This window comes from Microtus pennsylvanicus, chromosome 3 (assembly GCF_037038515.1).
Source record: "Microtus pennsylvanicus isolate mMicPen1 chromosome 3, mMicPen1.hap1, whole genome shotgun sequence".
Lineage (NCBI taxonomy): Eukaryota > Metazoa > Chordata > Mammalia > Rodentia > Cricetidae > Microtus > Microtus pennsylvanicus.
This window is the reverse complement of record NC_134581.1, coordinates 99,420,850-99,438,205: the sequence shown is the minus strand read 5'-3', so window position 1 is coordinate 99,438,205 and position 17,356 is coordinate 99,420,850. Positions and strand designations below refer to the sequence as shown.

General features: G+C 49.3%; 1 protein-coding gene across 2 annotated transcripts in view; it reads right to left on the bottom strand.

Annotated features, from left to right (window-relative positions):
- Positions 1-17,356, bottom strand: part of Olfm2 (olfactomedin 2) — a 79,078-nt gene that overhangs the window by 59,620 nt on the left and 2,102 nt on the right. The gene's annotated exons all lie outside the window — the stretch shown is intronic.

Genomic DNA, 17,356 nt, shown 5'->3' with positions numbered 1-17,356 from the left:
GAACTTATACATCGAGTCTCTTCCAGCACCTAGGGACCTGCTCTGGGCTGGTTCCCTGGTGAGGGAGGTTGGAAAGCGCAGCAGGCGGCAGGGTGGGGCGAGGAGGGCCCGCGCGGTCGCCTTTCTTCGGTTTTGCACTCACGCCCCCTCCTGGCGTCCCCGCATCACCTCCCGCAGTCGCCGCCGTCGCCCTCGGCCGGCTGCCGCCGCCGTCTGGAGGCGGCGATGACTCAGGCCTTTACCGCGCCGGCCGCTAGTGGAGCCGGAAGAGCCCAACCTCGGGGAGCTAGGGGGTCCTGAACTGTCTGACCCCTCTGAGACGCAGGGTCTGCCCCGATGTGGCATCCAGCGAGGGCTATTCCCGTTTGTCTCAGTTCCACATCTGTAAAGTGATTCTGAGACCTGATGGGTCAGGTGTGTGCTGGAGGTGGCAAGGAGCTCAACTATAGACCAAAGCCCTTGAGCATTGCATTAGGGAGACAGACAAGGACTTGAGGAAGGACTGGGGATGTGGCTCGGCGTCAGAGGCTTTCCTAACATGTCTAAAGTCCCGGACTCCATCCCCACCTCCACCAGAAAGGGTGTGGGGGTGCGTAGTTCAGTGGGTAAAACTGCTTACCATAAAGCCTGGCAACCTGAGTTGGATCTCTAAGATCCAAGTGGTGCTCCGAGGTGTTCTTCGACCTCTACTTATTCCACCCCATCAGCACATTAAATAAGTGGCATAAGAAATAAAGGAAGAAAATGAAGTACAAATAGGTATCAAAGGGAAGGGGTGGAGATGTGTGTGCAGAGGCTAGACGTATACTGGGTATGTCTTCCTCAGTGCCTCTCTCCTTGTTTTATCTGTCATCTATGTATCTATCTATCTATGTATCTATCTATCATCTATCTATCTATCATCTATCTATCTATGTATCTATGTATCTATCTATCTATCTATCTATCTATCCATCTATCTAACCTATTTAATTTGGTCTTTTTTTTTTAATCGGTTTTGGGACATAGTCTCACTGTGTAGCCCTGGCTGGCTTAGAACTCACAGAGTTCCCACTGTCTCTCAAATGCTGACAAGGTTTCTCACTGCACTTGAAAGTCCCTGATTAAGCTAAGCTGGTCAGTCTAGGAGCCCCAGAGCCACTCTGTCCCAGGATCCCCTGCAGCGGAGGGCAGGCACGGCCACATCGGACTTTTGAGTTAAGTGTCGTGATCTGTACTTGCTCTTGGATGGCATGTATTCTACTGAGCCATGTCCCCAACCCATGGGTACGCCTTTGAACACAGTGGAAGGCGAAGGAGGGAGCCATTTCAGTACCAGGAGAAGATTTGTAAACGGTGGGGAAACAGCGGTGCAAAGGACCTGGGGCAGCCTGAGCCGACTTGGGTGGGAAGGGACTGTTTAGTCAAGAAGAGAGGACCCTAAGATCCCGCAGCTCACCTTGAGTGCTAGGAAACAGACCTAGCTCACACAGCCAGGCTGTAAGGATTGAGAACACTTACAACCACGCCTCTTCTCCATGCCTTCCAAACTCCCCACTAAAGGTATTGATAGCATTCCTGGGCTGGCAAGATTGCCCAGTGGGTACAGACAGTTGCCACCAAGCCTGAAATCCCGAGTTTGATTAACAGTGCCCATATGGCGGGAGGAGAAAATCGACATCCTCAAATTATCACTAGCTCGGGTCCACACACAAAAACACGAATGTAATAACCTTCCTTTCTCCATACTCACTCCCTTCTTGAGACAACATATCCCTTCCTCATTCTATCCCTGCCCCTTCCGCCATCTCTATTCCTAAATGTCTAGATCTTTCCGCCTTCTCCTACTCCCGGTTTCTGCACACTTATTTGGTTCATCGAAACTTTTTCCTGTCTCAGGACCTTCCTAGCTGACAACATTTTACCACAGAAATCTCGGAGGCCCATTCAGGTCCTTCACTTAAGTCTCTGCCGTGGTGGGGGTAAGCAACGTGTCTTGTCCTGCAGAAAATAGTATTTCCTAGGACTTTTCCCACTGACTTCCTGTCGGACACAAACATTGGGCAGGAGTGGGTGGAGACTGGGAAGTGGAAAGGGGGGAGAAGGGAGCTATCGCTTCCCTTTCTTTCTGCTTGGAGTAGGGTGGGGCTTTCTTCTCTTTTTCAAAATTTCCAGTTACATTTTCCTATTTGATTGCAGATATGGTGGGACCCTGAGGTCAGAAGACAACTTGGGGGAATTCGTTCTCTCTTCTACCACGTGGGACCTAGTGCATGTGTGAAAACCAGGAGAGGGCTTTAACTTCTGACTCTCCATCTCTTCCTTTGAGGCAGTCTCTACCTGAACCTGGGGCTCAAGAATGGCTAACTGGAAGCCAGAAAGCCTCAGTGTTCCTTCTGCTTCTGTCCTCTCAGAGGTACAGTCCCAGGCATGTGTGGGACTCTGCATGACTTGTTACAGGAATGCTGGGATCTGAACACCATCCTCGAGGTTGTTCAGCAAAGCCTTTAACTGCCGAGCCATCTCAGGGCCAGTGGGGGAGGGGCGTTTCTTATGGGGAATGCCGTCTTCTCACATCAGAGCCCGTCCACTTCACATGCCCTTCTGCTGGGACGTGCTGCCAGGTTTCCTGAGTATCCCATCTGAACGTTCAGTTACTGCTTCCACCCGAGGAAACACGCAGATCAAACTCTGTCCCACTAGGACACCTAATGTTACTTGCTTCCCTGACTGGACCCTGACTGCCTGGGGCATCATTTTCTGTGCATGCATATGCATATGTGTGCTTGCATGTGGGAGAGAGTATGTGGGGTGGGGTGCACCTCTGTGATGTAGGGTGCACCTGCACGGTGTGTGGTGCACCTGTATGGTGTAGGATACACCTGCACATGTGGGGTATACCTGCACAATTTGGGGTGTACCTGCATGGTGTGGGGTTGTACTTGCGTGGTGTGGGGTAAACCTGCATGATGTGGGGTATAGTTGCATGGTGTGGGGTGAACCTGCGTGGTGTGGGATGCACCTGTGTAGTGTGGGGTGAACCTGCGTGGTGTGGGATGCACCTGTGTGGTGTCGGGTGTACCTGCATGGTGTGGGGTGTACTTGTGTAGTGTGGGGGTGTGGGGTGCACCTGTGTAGTGTGGGATGCACCTGTGTGGTGTCAGGTGTACCTGCATGGTGTGGGGTGTACTTGTGTAGTGTGAGGGTGTAGGGTGCACCTGCGTGGTGTGGGGTGAACCTGTGTAGTGGGTGTGGGGTGAACCTGCATGGTGTGGGGTGCACCTGCGTGGTGTGGGGTGTACCTGCGTGGTGTGGGGTGAACCTGTGTAGTGTGGGGGTGTGGGGTGAACCTGCATGGTGTGGGGTGTACCTGCGTGGTGTGGGGTGTATCTTGTGTGGTGTGGGGATGTGAGGTGCACCTGCGTGGTGTGGGGTGCACCTGCGTGGTGTGGGGTGCACCTGCCCAGATGTATGTACCTGAAGCCAGTATCAGGTATCTTCTTCCATCACTCTCCATCTTGTTTATTTAGTCAGGGTCTCTCAGTCAAACCAAGAATTTTCCAGTCTGCTAGTCTAGACACCCAGCCAGCTCCTTGTCTCTGCCTCCCAGATGTTTGGGCCACCTGCCCAGCATTAAAATGGACCCTGTGCATCTCAACTCAGGTCTTCATGCTCATGTGGCAAGCCATTTTCCCAGCCCTGAATGCCATTTTTGTTTTATTTATTTTTAGTTTTGTTTATTTTATTAATATAATTTATTTTTAGTTGTGCTTGCTTGTTTTCTATGCTGGGAATGGAACTTGGGCCTCATACATGCGAAGCACACATTCTGTCTCGAAAGTCAGAGCCCTCAGCACCATCTGCCTTTACCTTGTTTAAGTATTTCTTTATCAGATATTTTTCTTCAGTGCTGGGATCAAATCCAAAGTCTCATGCATGCTAGGCAAACACCCTACCACTGAGCCCCCAGCCCCTTTGGGATGACGGGATCTAATGTAGCCCAGGCTGGCCTGTGTAGCCAAGGATGACCCTGAACTCCTGCTTCTACCTCCCAGACCGGGAATGGCGGGCGCATGCCACCAGTAAGAAATTGCTCTTAATTGGTTGACTCTCTCACCAAGGCCTATATCTAGTCCAAATCTAAAAAGTGCCCCACAGGGCTGGAGTGCTGGCTCGGCAGAGCACTGGCTGCTCTTCCAGAGGACCTCGGTTCAGTTCCAGAACCCACATGCCGGCTCTCAACAGCCTGTAGCTCCAGTACCACAGGATCCGGTGCCTTTTTTTGGACTTCCGGGGTTCCTGCACATATGTGGTATACTTCTGAACAATCCGGCACACACACAAAAATAAACCATTTAAAAAAGAGTATCCAAGAGGCTGGGGAGATGACTCAGTCCATAAGATGCTTGTCACATGAAGTCCTGAGTTCAGATTCCCAGAACCCATGTTAAAACTCAGTGTGGTGGTAATCTCTGTAATCTCTGCCCTGGGGGTGGGGTATAGAGACAGGAAGACCCTGGGTCTCACTCCCCAGGCAGCCTAGCTGATCAATGAGTTTCAGGTTTAGTGAGAGACTGTATCAAAAAATAGAAATGAAATAGAGAAGCATTGAGGGCACCCAAAACCAACCTGTGCTCTCCACATACATGTGCACCCATGCACACTCACGCACACTCACGCACACACTCACACACTAAGAAAGATGCCCAAAATCAACCTGTGCCCTTCACATACACACTCACCCACACACACATACACACACTCACACACTAAGGAAGATGCCCAAAATCAACCTGTGCCCTTCATATACATGTGTACCCATGCACACTCACACACACTCACGCACACTCATGCACACACTCACACACACTCATACACACATACACACACTAAGGAAGAAACCCAAAATCAACCTGTGCCCTTCACATACATGCGTACCCATGCACACTCACACACTCACATACACTCACATGCACACACTCACACACGAGTATCAGGGCTGGGCTGTCTGTGGGTAGGGTGCATTCCTGTATGCTTGAAGCCCTGGGTTACATGCCCAGCACTGCATAAACCAGGTATGGAACATACCTATAATCCTAGCACTCGGGAGATAGAGGCAGGAGGATCACGAGGTCAAGACCAGCCTCACCACATAGTGCAGATCTGAGCTCTATGGTGAGCTGGAGACCCTGACTGGAAAGAGAACGCTCAGCACTAGGGAGGTTCCCACATCTGGACCCCAACTCTGCTACTAGGAATGTACAATGTTGCCACTGCTTGCCTTTAGTAACTTCTGAGAAAGCTAAGCAGGAGTTTGCCAGAAAACCCAGGGATCCATCTACTGCAGAGGAATCCAAGGATGAGTTCACAGAAAGACACAATGTGACATTCATGGCAGTAGGTTTTCCAGTCATGAATAAACCAGCTGTCTATTACCTGGCGAGCGTGCAATCAGAGGGGATCACCCATCTAACAGACTCCCAGCCTACAGAGGACCAGCTATCAATGCCTTGAACCCCAGAAGTATTTTTCTAAGGAAAATAATCTGGAGAGAAGGACCACAAAGTTTATGATCTCGTTTATATAAAATGTCCAGAAAAGGGCAATAAAGGTAGGGAAGGTTAGACTAGGAATCTCTGGAACTGATGGACAGCCAGCAAGGAGGGGGAAGGGAGTATTGCCAGAAGGCGGCAGACCTATTGGGCAGGATGGGGGCTATGTTAGGGTTTGTCACCCGCGATTGTATAAAACTGCTTTGTTTGTATTTTATTTTTTAGAGACAGTCTCACAACCCAGGCTGACCTTGAAGTCACCATGTAGCCAAGAAAGGTTAACCTGGCACTCCTGATCTCCCTGCCTCTGCCTCCTGAATAGTGGGATAACAGGCCTGCACACCATCATCCCAGCCCCCCATTTATTTAGTGCTGGGGATGGAGCCCAGGGCTCTGAGCTACTCCAGCCTGATCTTACAGGGTTTCACTGCAAAGTTTTGCCCCTCCAGAGCTGCTTAGGAAGCCCTCACTGGCTTTGAACTTGCAACAATCCTACTGCCTCTACATCTGAATGCTAGAGAGGACCCTCATGTCTGAACTAAAATTTCACAAATATTTCCCGCCCTTACACACGATGACGGCTGTCCTTGGTTGTCAACTTGACCACACCTGGAATTAACGAAAATCCAAGAGGCTGGGTATACCTGTGACAGATTCTTTTTTCATAATTCATTTTAAATCCAGATCTTTTGAGGTGGGAAGATCCACCTTTAATCTGGGCCACACCTTCTGCTGGCAGCCTCTATACAGGACACAAGAAGGGAGATTTTGCTCCTTGCCCGTTGGCCCTCACTCTCCCTGGCAAGCCCATTCCTTCACTAGCATTAGAGCCTACTTCTCTGGGATTCCAGCACACACTGAAGACCAACTGAGACATCCAGCCTTGCGTACTGAAGAGCGACCAGATTCTTGTGCTTTCCCTTGGTAGACAGCCATCATTGGCCTAGATGGACCACAGCATGTAAGCCACTATGATAAATCTCCAATATTTCTAAATAAATATAAGAATATATATATATATGTATACACGCACGTATACACACATCTATTCATTCTATCAGTTCTGTTCCTCTAGAGAACCCAAAGACATACACTCCACAGAATTCTGGCTTCACCCCACCCCTAGGCTCAGCCCTGATGAACTCACAAAAACTCAAGCTTATGACTCAAGGCTTCATCCTTCCCCCACAGTCCTTTTCTTCACGCCACCAGAGCCAGCTCTCGTGTGTGCATGTTCGTGTCTGTACATTTGTGAGTGCAGGTACACTTGCTCAAGTAGGAAGGCCAGGTGTCTTCCTCTATGGGTGCCCAACTGACGGGTTTTTTTGTTTTGGTTCGGTTTTTTGAGACAGGGTTTTTCCGTGCAGTCCTGGCTGTCCTGGACCTCACTCTGTAGACCAGGCTGGCCTCGAACTCAAAGATCCACCTGCCTCTGCCTCCCAAGTTCTGGAATTAAAGGCGTGCACCGCTACTGCTAGGCTCCACTTATGATTTAACAGAGGGTTCTTTACTGAATGTAGAGCTCACCAATTTGGCTATGCTGTCTGCCAGAGGCCCCTTGGAACCTTCTGTCTCTGTATCTCCTAGGATACAATGCCCACAGTGGCACCCGGCTTTTTATGTGTGTTCTCAGAATCCAAACGCAGGTCTTCATGCTTGCATAACAAGGGTTTCATTGCTGGGCAGTTATATGCATGAGGCTCTATGTTCAATTCCCAGAAGAGCAAATTAAATTAATGAGAAAAATGAGGAGCACAGAAGCACCTTGCATTCAGCCTCAGCGTCTATCTGGGACTGGCTCATAGTGGGAAGAGAGGAAGTGGACCCGACCTCCATGATACACAGATCAGATCTGTGATCTGAGAAGATAGCTTAGTGGGCAAGCATTAGGACCTGAGTTAGATCCCCAGAACCCACTTTAAAAAAAGCACTGAGGGTCTTACTCAATGCTGAATCCCACCAACCTGCCAGGCAAGATGTGGCCCCCGGTGCAATGGGGGAATGATGGTTGTGGGAGTGACCAACCCTATATGCTGGCTTTGAGGCCTACTCCACAGAAGAAAAGCCCTGCCTGATTGTGTAAATGTGGTCAGAGGTGCATGGCTTGGGAGGTCACAGTCTCTACAGGGCAACCTACCACTATTGTGTTACCAAATTGACAAGTTGTCAAACTCCCTTCTAAGTACGTCCCTTCTACCCATGGGTCATTGCTGCACTCACCCTGCCCCAGAGAAGCATCTCTCTGCAGTGTGCAGCAGTAAATGCAGAGACTCTTAACTGTGCAAGGTGCTGGGCATAGTGACTGTTGAGTGCTCTGAATCAAAGCGCCCCATCCAGCCCCCACACCAAAGGCTCTTCACAGGACAGGAGGCATAACGACCATAGAAGCCAGAGGTTGGGGAAGAATGCCATGACGTGCTGGCCTCAGGAGATGACATGGCCATCACATGTCATGAACTTACTATAGATATGGTTACCTACACAAGACCCAGACATGATCAACAGGAAGAATTGACTGGTGTCTATGGGCTTAAAACTTTAGGAGAGAACATAAAGGCAGAAAGAAATGTGTTGGGGGTGTTGAGAGGAGAAAGGGCAGGGGAGTTGGGAGTGGGTATGAACAAGAAGTGTTGCATACACGTATGAAATTGTCAAAGAATAAATAAAAGATAGTTTCTAAAGAAGCAAAAGCTAAGCACTGCTGGTACATGCCTGTATCCCAGGCAGGAGCTCCAGGTCAGTGAGAGACAAAGAATAAAGTAGCTGACTCCTGAGAGGTGACAGTCAAGGCCGACTTCTGTCGGGGTGTTCTGTGTTGGTTGAAGAAAGAGGTCACAGCAAGGTGAAATGTTAAGGCCTGTGTGGTAGCAGGAAGGCCCAGCCTCTGATGGACTGAACACTGAACAGCCGTACAAAGGCACATTCATTGGTTGCTACACAAAGTTGTTTTCTTGGGTAAAGTATTTCCTCCTCCCAAGATCCCCGATCTAACTGAACGTCTCTCTAGAGGAAGGCATCACATGCCTTCATGACTTTAGTCCTTTATGTAACGTTATTTGCAATACACGATAATCCAAGAGCCTCGGGTGTGCCAGAGATGTCTTTTGACCAAAGTCGTGGGAAGGCTGCAATTCCACAAATCATGGAAAACAACCTCTGTTTTCCATATCCTTTGCTGTTTTCTGCAATGATTCTTCAGTGTCAACGCCCTTCTAGGGAACAGCTGCTCACTTTCACGTGTGCCCCAGGTACAGGGGAAACTGTTCGTTCTAATGTCTACTCCAGACTCTGCTAAATTCGTACAACCTCTGACCACACACAGATGTGCACATACACCCCACACATGTGCATCCACACTAAAACACACACACAACCAACCGATTCTGGATGGATCATCCATCTAACAGTAAAGTTTTGGAAGAAGACACAGAAGAGTTATCTTCATTTCCATGCTCACTGTCGATTGAGAACTTGGTACAGTCTAGTTCACCCAGGAAGCAAATCTCAACGAGGGATTGTCTAGATCAGGCTGGCCCGTTGTTATGTCTGTGGGAGACTGTCCTGACTATATTAACTAGGATGGGAAGACCCAACCCACTGTGGGCAGCACCATTCCCTAGGAGGCACCGTTCCCTGAAATGCCCGAGGTGGAGGAAGCCAGCTGAGCACTAGGTTGCATTCCTCATTCTCTGTCCCTGACTTGGGTTCACTGTAACCAGCTCCTAAACTCTGGCCACACAGGCTCCCTGTGCTACCATGAGGGACCCCACCCTGAAACTGAGTGAGACAAACGCTTTCTCCCCAGCTACTTTTGTCACAAGAGTTCAGTACAAGGCAGGCACTGGAAAAGGCAGAATTTTCTCAAACATACAGTGATACAGGTCTGTGACTTCAGCTGCTTTGGAGGCCGAGGCAAGAAGATTAAGAATGAGAACCTGTCCCAAAATAAAAGTAAAAAGAGGGCTGGGAGCCGGGCGGTGGTGGCGCACGCCTTTAATCCCAGCACTTGGGAGGCAGAGGCAGGCGGATCTCTGTGAGTTCGAGACCAGCCTAGTTCCAGGACAAGCTCCAAAACCACAGAGAAACCCTGTCTCGAAAAACCAAAAAAAAAAAAAAAAAAAAAAAAAAAAGAGGGCTGGGGATTTGACTCTGTGGTTAGAGAGCATCCCTAGCGCGAAACTCTAGGTCATCCCCCAGCACCACACAAACCAGGTGTGGTAGTTCATACTTCTCATCCCAGCACCAGGAATCCAAAGGCCGTGAAACATCTGGAAGCTGACTGGTAGAGGGATAATTTGCATATCTGCCAGAAACTTTATTTGATGTGTGCCACAGTGGGGATATGGGTTCAGTTTACAGCAGCCTGTTCTCACCCACTTTTTTTTAATTGTTTGTTTGTTTTTTTAAGACAGGGTCTCTCTATGTAGTCCTGGCTGTTGTGGAACTCATTTTGTAGACCAGACTGGCCTTCGGTACAGAAAGTTCCGCCTGCCTCTATCTCCTAAGTGCTAGGATTGTACACCACTATGCCTGGTCTTGCCAAAAATTTCTTCAATATTGGGAAACTTCTGATCATATATAGCAGAGTGTCACAATTAATAGATTCTATCTGTCTATCTATCTATCTATCTATCTATCTATCTATCTATCTATCTATCTATCTATTTATTTTTGAGGCAGGGTTTCTCTCTGGAACAGCCCAGAACTGTCCTGGAACTTACACTGTAGACCATGCTGGCCTTGAACTCATAGAAAACTGCCTGTCTCCGCCTCCCGAGTGCTGGGATTTAAAGGCATGAACATGTGTGTGGGGGGGGGGGGGCACAAGAGACTGTAATGCCCACAGGGGCCAGAAGGGGATGTCAGATGCCCTAGAGCTATATAGGTGGTTGTGAGCTGCCCCATGTGGACGCTGGAAACCAAACTTGAGTCCCCTGAAAGAGGAACAAACACTCTTAACTGCTGAGTCATCTCCTAGTTCCATGAGTCCCAAACTCCCCATGGCAAATTCATCTACTCCGTAGGACTTATTCATATCTTCAAGGCCAGTCTGCAGTGGCCTCTGTAGTCACAATACTGAGTAAGAGGATGTGCGAGTTCCCAGCAGGGATTAAACCAGACTGTCCTGGGATTTCTAATTTCATACTAGAAATGATGAACTTTTGCTGTAATTAGAATCAAGTTTTGACACATTTTGTTGGTTCCTTCTATTTACTTTTTTTCCCCTTTTGGTTGGAGTTTTTTGTTTTTTCAAGACATAATTTCTCTGTAGCTTTGGAGCCTGTCCTAGAACTCGCTCTGTAGACCAGGCTGGCCTTGAACTCACAGAGATCCGCCTGTCTCTGCCTCCTGAGTGCTGGGATTACAGGCGTGTGCATTACCACCACCCAGCTTTACTTTTTAAAAGATTTGTTTTTTTATTATATATAGTGTTCCGCCTGCACGTATGCTTGAATGCCAGAAGAGGGCACCAGATCTCATTTCAGATGGCTGTAAGCCACCATGTGGTTGCTGGGAATTGAATTCAGGACTTTGGAAGAGCAGCCAGTGCTCTTAACCTTTTAAAAACATTGTTTCATGTAGCCCAGGACAGCCTCAAACTTGCTATATAGCTAAATATGACTTTGACCTCCTCATCCTCCTGTTTCCACCTCTCCAGGCTGAATTCATAGGAATGCTACATCATACCGTTTCTGTGGTGCTGGGGATGGAACATGGGGCTTTGTGTGTGCTGGGCCAGCACTCTACCAACTGAGCCAGGTCCACAACCCAAGGATAACTTATCCTTGTGTGTGCATGTGTGTGTGTGTGTGTGTAAGTCTGCATGCATGAATTATTTATTTTATGTGTGTGGGTGTTTTGCCTGAATATATGTCTGTTCACCTCATGAGTGCCTGGTGCCTGAGGAGGTCAGGAAAGGGCACCAATGTCACTGGGGCTGTAGTTATGGATGGGTTTTAGCTGCCATGTGGGTAATGGGAAGCAAACCTGGATTCTGTGGAAGAACAGCCAGGGCTCTTAACCACTGAGTTCTCTCTCCAGACCCTGTGACTGTTTACAAACAACTCAATAAATTCTCAAATCCTTAACTTAGAATTCACAGTCTTTCTAGCCAGATCACCACTATCCTTCCTGCATCCGCCTCTAACCTCACCTCTTGTAGACACCATCCACACCCACTCAACCTGAGCTCCCATCCCCAGAACCCTGGCTTCCACTCACTCCAGCTTGGGAAATGATCCTCTGTATACAGTGCTTGTGTACTGTATATAATACGCTGCATACAGGCACTGAGCCATGTCCCCAGCTCCTCCATGGGGGATTCTAGGCAGGGGCTCTACAGCTGAGTCTCAACCCCTTTTTATTATATCTTCAAGCAAAAGCTTGCTAAGTTGCCCGTGCCAACTTTCAACTTCCTCCCAAGGGCTAAGATGAAGACATGCACCACCATGCCCAGCTCGTGTCTCTCTCTTTGACTTGTGGACTTCCCAACACTCCATAGCAAGCTGTGTCTCATCTCTGTTCCTTCAGTGACTTTCTTCAGAATGACCAGAGGAACAAGGAAAGTGTCTGTCTCTTGGTGTATTTACTGTGTTTTCTTTCTTTCTTTTTTCAAGATTTTATTTATTTATTATGTATACAGTATTCTACCTGCATGCCAGAAGAGGGCACCAGATCTCATCATAGATAGCTGTGAGTCACTATGTGGTTACTGGGAATTGAACTCAGGACCTCTGGAAGAGCAGTCTGAGCCATCTCTCCAGCCCCTACTGTTTTTTCTTGAGAATAATTAGAACTCTCTGGGCTTCAGGGATAAGGACTTGCATGGCCTCGACTGACTTTAATTTGGGGTTTCTTTATTTTTGTGCAGAGATATTTTATAGTTCTGTCTTCAGGGAAGGACTGAGCAGCCAGTAGTATAGATTGTTGTAAAGGAGCTGACAAGGTGGCTTAGCAGATGAGGGTGATTGCTGCCAAGACTGAAGACCTGAGTTCTATCCCTGACACGTGATGGAAAAAAGGAAAGGACTCCTGCACACTGTCTTCTGACCTCCATGATCAGACGTGTGCCCACACGAAAATAAACAAACAGAAGACTTTTTAAAATAAAGAAAACAAAATAGGAGCTGGGGAAATGGCTCAGCGGGCAAAGTGCTTGCCACACAAGCAGGGGGACCTGAGTTCAGATCCCCAGAGCCCATGTAGATGTCACGTGGGCATGGACCTCAGCACTCTGGAAGTGGAATCTTCGAGAATTAGCTGGCCTGCTAGACTAACCGAATCAACATGCTCCAGGTTCACGAAGAGATCGTGATGCAATATAAAACAGACGGCGGCCTAGGAAGAGCACAGATGCCACCTCTGACCTTCACATGCGCGTGCAGCCACACACACATGCAAACATGTACAAGCATACACACGGGCAGAGGGGTGAAGGGTTGGTTACACTTTCCAAACACACCTCGTCAAATCTGTTCGCACCGCTCTGTGCTACTGCCTCTGCTCAGATTGGCCTGAGGCGTGGACGGATGAAGTGTGACCCCTGGGGTTCGCTGGCCAGCCAGTCTGTACTTGGCAAGCTCCAGGCCCCTGAAAGATCCTCTCTCAAAAACCAAAGTGACGCCGGCGAGGTTCAGAGACTAGAGCGGATCGCCACCAAACCGAAAGTTCCGAGCTCCATCCCTGGAACCCAAACAGTGAGGAAGCTGACTCCCGGAAATCGTCCTCTGACCTCCACATGCTCTGATTTCCACGTGGGCACCAGGCCAAGAACTCTCCCCTCCCCAAATAAATGTGATTAAAATTTAAAAACAATCGGGGTGCTTCTAAGGAGGTCCAGTTGAGGTACGTCTATTCTTTGTGTGTACATCTGCGTACACACACACACACACACACACACACACACAATTTTAAAAAAAAACAACTCACGTCCTGCACAAACCTCATTCCACACTAGGTGTCGCCCCAGCTCCTTAGTTTTGGGTCCGGCCCCAGAAGGCTCTTCCCGCAGTTTGTTGGGATTTCCCACCCACCGTCAGCCGGGATGTTAACTAACACCTTAGGAAAAAATGAGCAAATTCAGCGCCCCTGAGCTAAGTAGCGGCATCCTTCCATGGGATTTCAGCCTCGGCTTGGCATCTATGACCTCAGGCACCTTCCTTGGCACAGGGGTCCCCAATTCTCCAGGGTTTGCTTTTTGAAGTTCCAATTAACAGCAACCAGGAAACAGTCTATGGAAAATTCCAGAACTATGTGAAACAGACATACCCTTGTTTTGTTTTGTTGTGACAGGGTCTCATTTTGTAACCTAGGCTGGCCTGGTATTGGTATCAGTCTCCTGTCTGTGTCTTCTGAGAGTTGGGATTATGGGTATGCACCACCACACCTATTTTATGTAGTTCTGGGATGAAATCCAAAGGCTTTGGGAGCTTTGCTACACCCCAGCCTGATCTGCTTTTGTTTTTAGACTGGTGATAGGGATCTCCTGTAGCCCAAGTTGTGTTATATAGTAGTGGATGACCTTGAACTCCTAATCCCCCTGCCTCCATCTCCCAAGTGCTAGGATTATAAGCATTTGCCACCACCACCAGTTGTATGTGATGCTGAGAACTTGGACCTTAATATAAAATGGGCAAATGTTTTGCCAACTGGTTACACACTTCCAGCCTCAAGTGTTCAATTGTCCACTTTCCATAGCAGGTGAGGAAATGTCTTCTGAGGCAGGAACCATCCACTTGTGCAGCGTCTCCACTCTCTATATGCTACCCTCCTTCTAGTTACTCAGTAGCTCCCCCCACTTTCAGATTGGCTGCTGTGGTACTGCAGTGTTTACGTGTGTTCAAGTAGCTTGTTTCACTTCATAATGGTCTCAAATAAATGATTTTAGATGGATGGTCAGGGAAGCCTGGTTTTGGTGGTGGTGGTGGGAATTCGAAACTGTTTCTGTCCTGGAACTCACTCTGTAGACCAGGCTGGCCTCAGACTCACAAAGTTCCTCCTGCCTCTGTTACCCAAGTGCTGGTGTTAGAGGCGTGCACCACCACTGCCCGGTTCAGAGCATCCTTCTTAGAGGAAGTGATTTAAGCAGAAAAAAGAGGAGAGGGCACTGAAATGACTGTTCCTGGGGGATCTATATTCAGGTATATGGAACGGAATGGAAAATGCAAAGGCCCTGGGGCATATGGTTAAACTGAACTAATTATTCCCATCCTGTGGGGACCCCAGAAAAGCATTGGCCCCTAAGCTCAGATAACACTAAGAGAGAGGGAGCTTGCTAAGTGAGTGATGTGTTTGTGGTACAAGCAGGGGGACCAGAATTCAGATCCCAGCACCATATAAATGGCAAGCATACTCCACAGGCCTGTCACCCTGACTGGAAAGGTGGCGACGGAAGGACCCCTGAAGCTCAGTGATAGCTGGCCAGGCATTGGCGCTGGGGCCAGTGAGAGACTGACTCGGAAACTGAGGCAGAAGCAGGTGGATCTCTGTGAGTTCAAGGCCAGCCTGGTCTACAGAGCAAGTTCCAGGATAGCCAGGGCTACACAGTGAAACCCTGTCTCATTAAAAAAAATCCTAAAATTTGGGGCTAGAGAGATGGTTCAGTGGTTAAGAGCACTGACTGCTCTGCCAGAGGACCCAGGTTCAATTCCCAGCACCTACACAATAGCTCACAACTGTCCGTAACTCCAGTCCCAAAGGATCTGATGCCCTCACACGGACATACATGCAGACAAAACACCAATGCATAAATAAATAAATCTTTTAAAAAGAAAGAAAAAGGCACTCGGCCCTGAGTCTGATCAAGATGAACAGACTCCCCTCCACACACACACACCTTAGTCCCCACCACACAGTCACAGACATGTGTCCAAAAGATAACTAAAACATAAAAAATAAAATCTAAAAAATATTTTTAAAATAAGGTAGAGAACAAATAACAAAGACACCCAGGTTTGCTTCTGGCCTACACACACACACACACACACACACAGAGAGAGAGAGAGAGAGAGAGAGAGAGAGAGAGAGAGAGAGAGAGAGAGAGAGAGAGAACCACACCACAGTGGCCAAGACCCAGAACAAGAGATCAGTCCTGGACAGGCGGAAATAAAATGCCTCTGACAGGTGCCAATTTCTCCTTGACTGACAAATCCCCAACCACTCAGTCACAACTTCTTCATGGTTCTGCCTTGCTGGCCTCCTTTGGCCTCACCCAACCTCAAATTCATCTTTCCTCCCTCGACTAGGTCCACGGCAGACTCCACACCGCTGGGTCCGCAGCAGATTCCACACCGCTGGGCCCACAGCAGACTCCACACCGCTGGGCCCGCAGCAGACTCCACACCGCTGGGCCCGCGGCAGACTCCACACCGCTGGGTCCACGGCAGGTGCCATACCGCTGGGTATACAGCAGGCTCCACACCGCTGGGCCCGCGGCAGGCTCCACACTGCTCCCTGGACCTCATGGTCTTTGCACACCTTGGCTGTTCCTCCTGCCTTAGATGCCCCTCACCTGAGAGCCTTTCTCACTCACCCCCTTCAGGTGTTTTCCTCCAGCTCCACTTCTTAGAGACGCCTCCCAGACCACACCAGCTCAGACTCCCTACCTGTCCCCATCCCCAGTCTCTAGTTTAAGATGTAGTTTTATGTACCAGACATGGGAGAGCACACCTTTAAACCCAGCACTTGGGAGGCAGAGGCAGATAGATTGCTGTGAGTTCGAGGCCACCCTGGTCTACAGAGTTCCAGGACAGCCAGGGCTACACAGAGAAACCCTGTCTTGCGGGGGGAGGGGGTACTTTTTTAATTCCTGACGTATTTCTGGGGTCAGACAGTAGGTTGGATCCCCTGGACTGGACTATCTGGTGATTGTGGGTGCTGAAGTCAGACTCCAGTCCTCCGCAAGAGCAGCACCCTGGTTGTATTCTATTGTCAACTTGGGGACAGGGACCCTCAGGTGAGGGATTGGTCAGATCAGCTCAGTCTGTGGCCATGCCTCTGAATGTCATGTCATGTCTTGACTGACAGGAAGGCCCAGCCCTGTGGGCAGTGCCATCTCTAGGCAGGTGGGCCTGGGCTGTGTAAGAAAGCTGGCTCAGGGTGAGGCAGGGAGTGAGCCCCTACCTGAGCGCCTGGCTCACCTCAGTGATGGACTGCCACCTGGAAGTGCAGGTCCAAGAAACCCTGTCCTCCTCAGAGTGCCCTATCACAGCTCAGAAACCGAACAAACACCAAGCGCTTCCTATGGCTGAGCCATCTCTCCAGATCCTCTCTAATCTCCTTTTTTTTTTGGGGGGGGGGGGCGGGGAGGCCAGGCTGGCCTTGAACTCGCGATGTAATGGAGAAGGAATGACCTTGAATTCTGATTCTCCGCACCCCGGGATACAGGTGTAACCTCTTTGAGATTTTCCCTGTTTGCATAGGATTATATATGGATTCAGTTCTTGGCGCTGTTTTATACATTTCTGTGGTTTCATCTGTCTGCTGCGCCTGAAGGTCAGCTCCGGGAGGGCAGGGCTTCAGTGTTTAATCAAATCTGGTGATTGAACGGCTGAGGAAATGATTTCCAAGAAAGGACTCCGCTGGGACTGGGGAGGGGTGTCTGGGGCTAGACGGAGAAATAAGGGAAGAAGGGCAAGGCCGCCTCCCTCGGAGCCCCACCTCTCCCTCTTCTCTTCTCCTACCCTCTCCTCCCTTCCTCCGCGGAGCCTGGCGGTGTTAACCACTGGCTATTTTTTTAGCCGTCACGTGGTGCCTCCTAGTGGCCACCTGGAGCACTGCAGCCAGTGACTGATGCGCCTCACAACGGGACTCAAATTTCCCCTCTT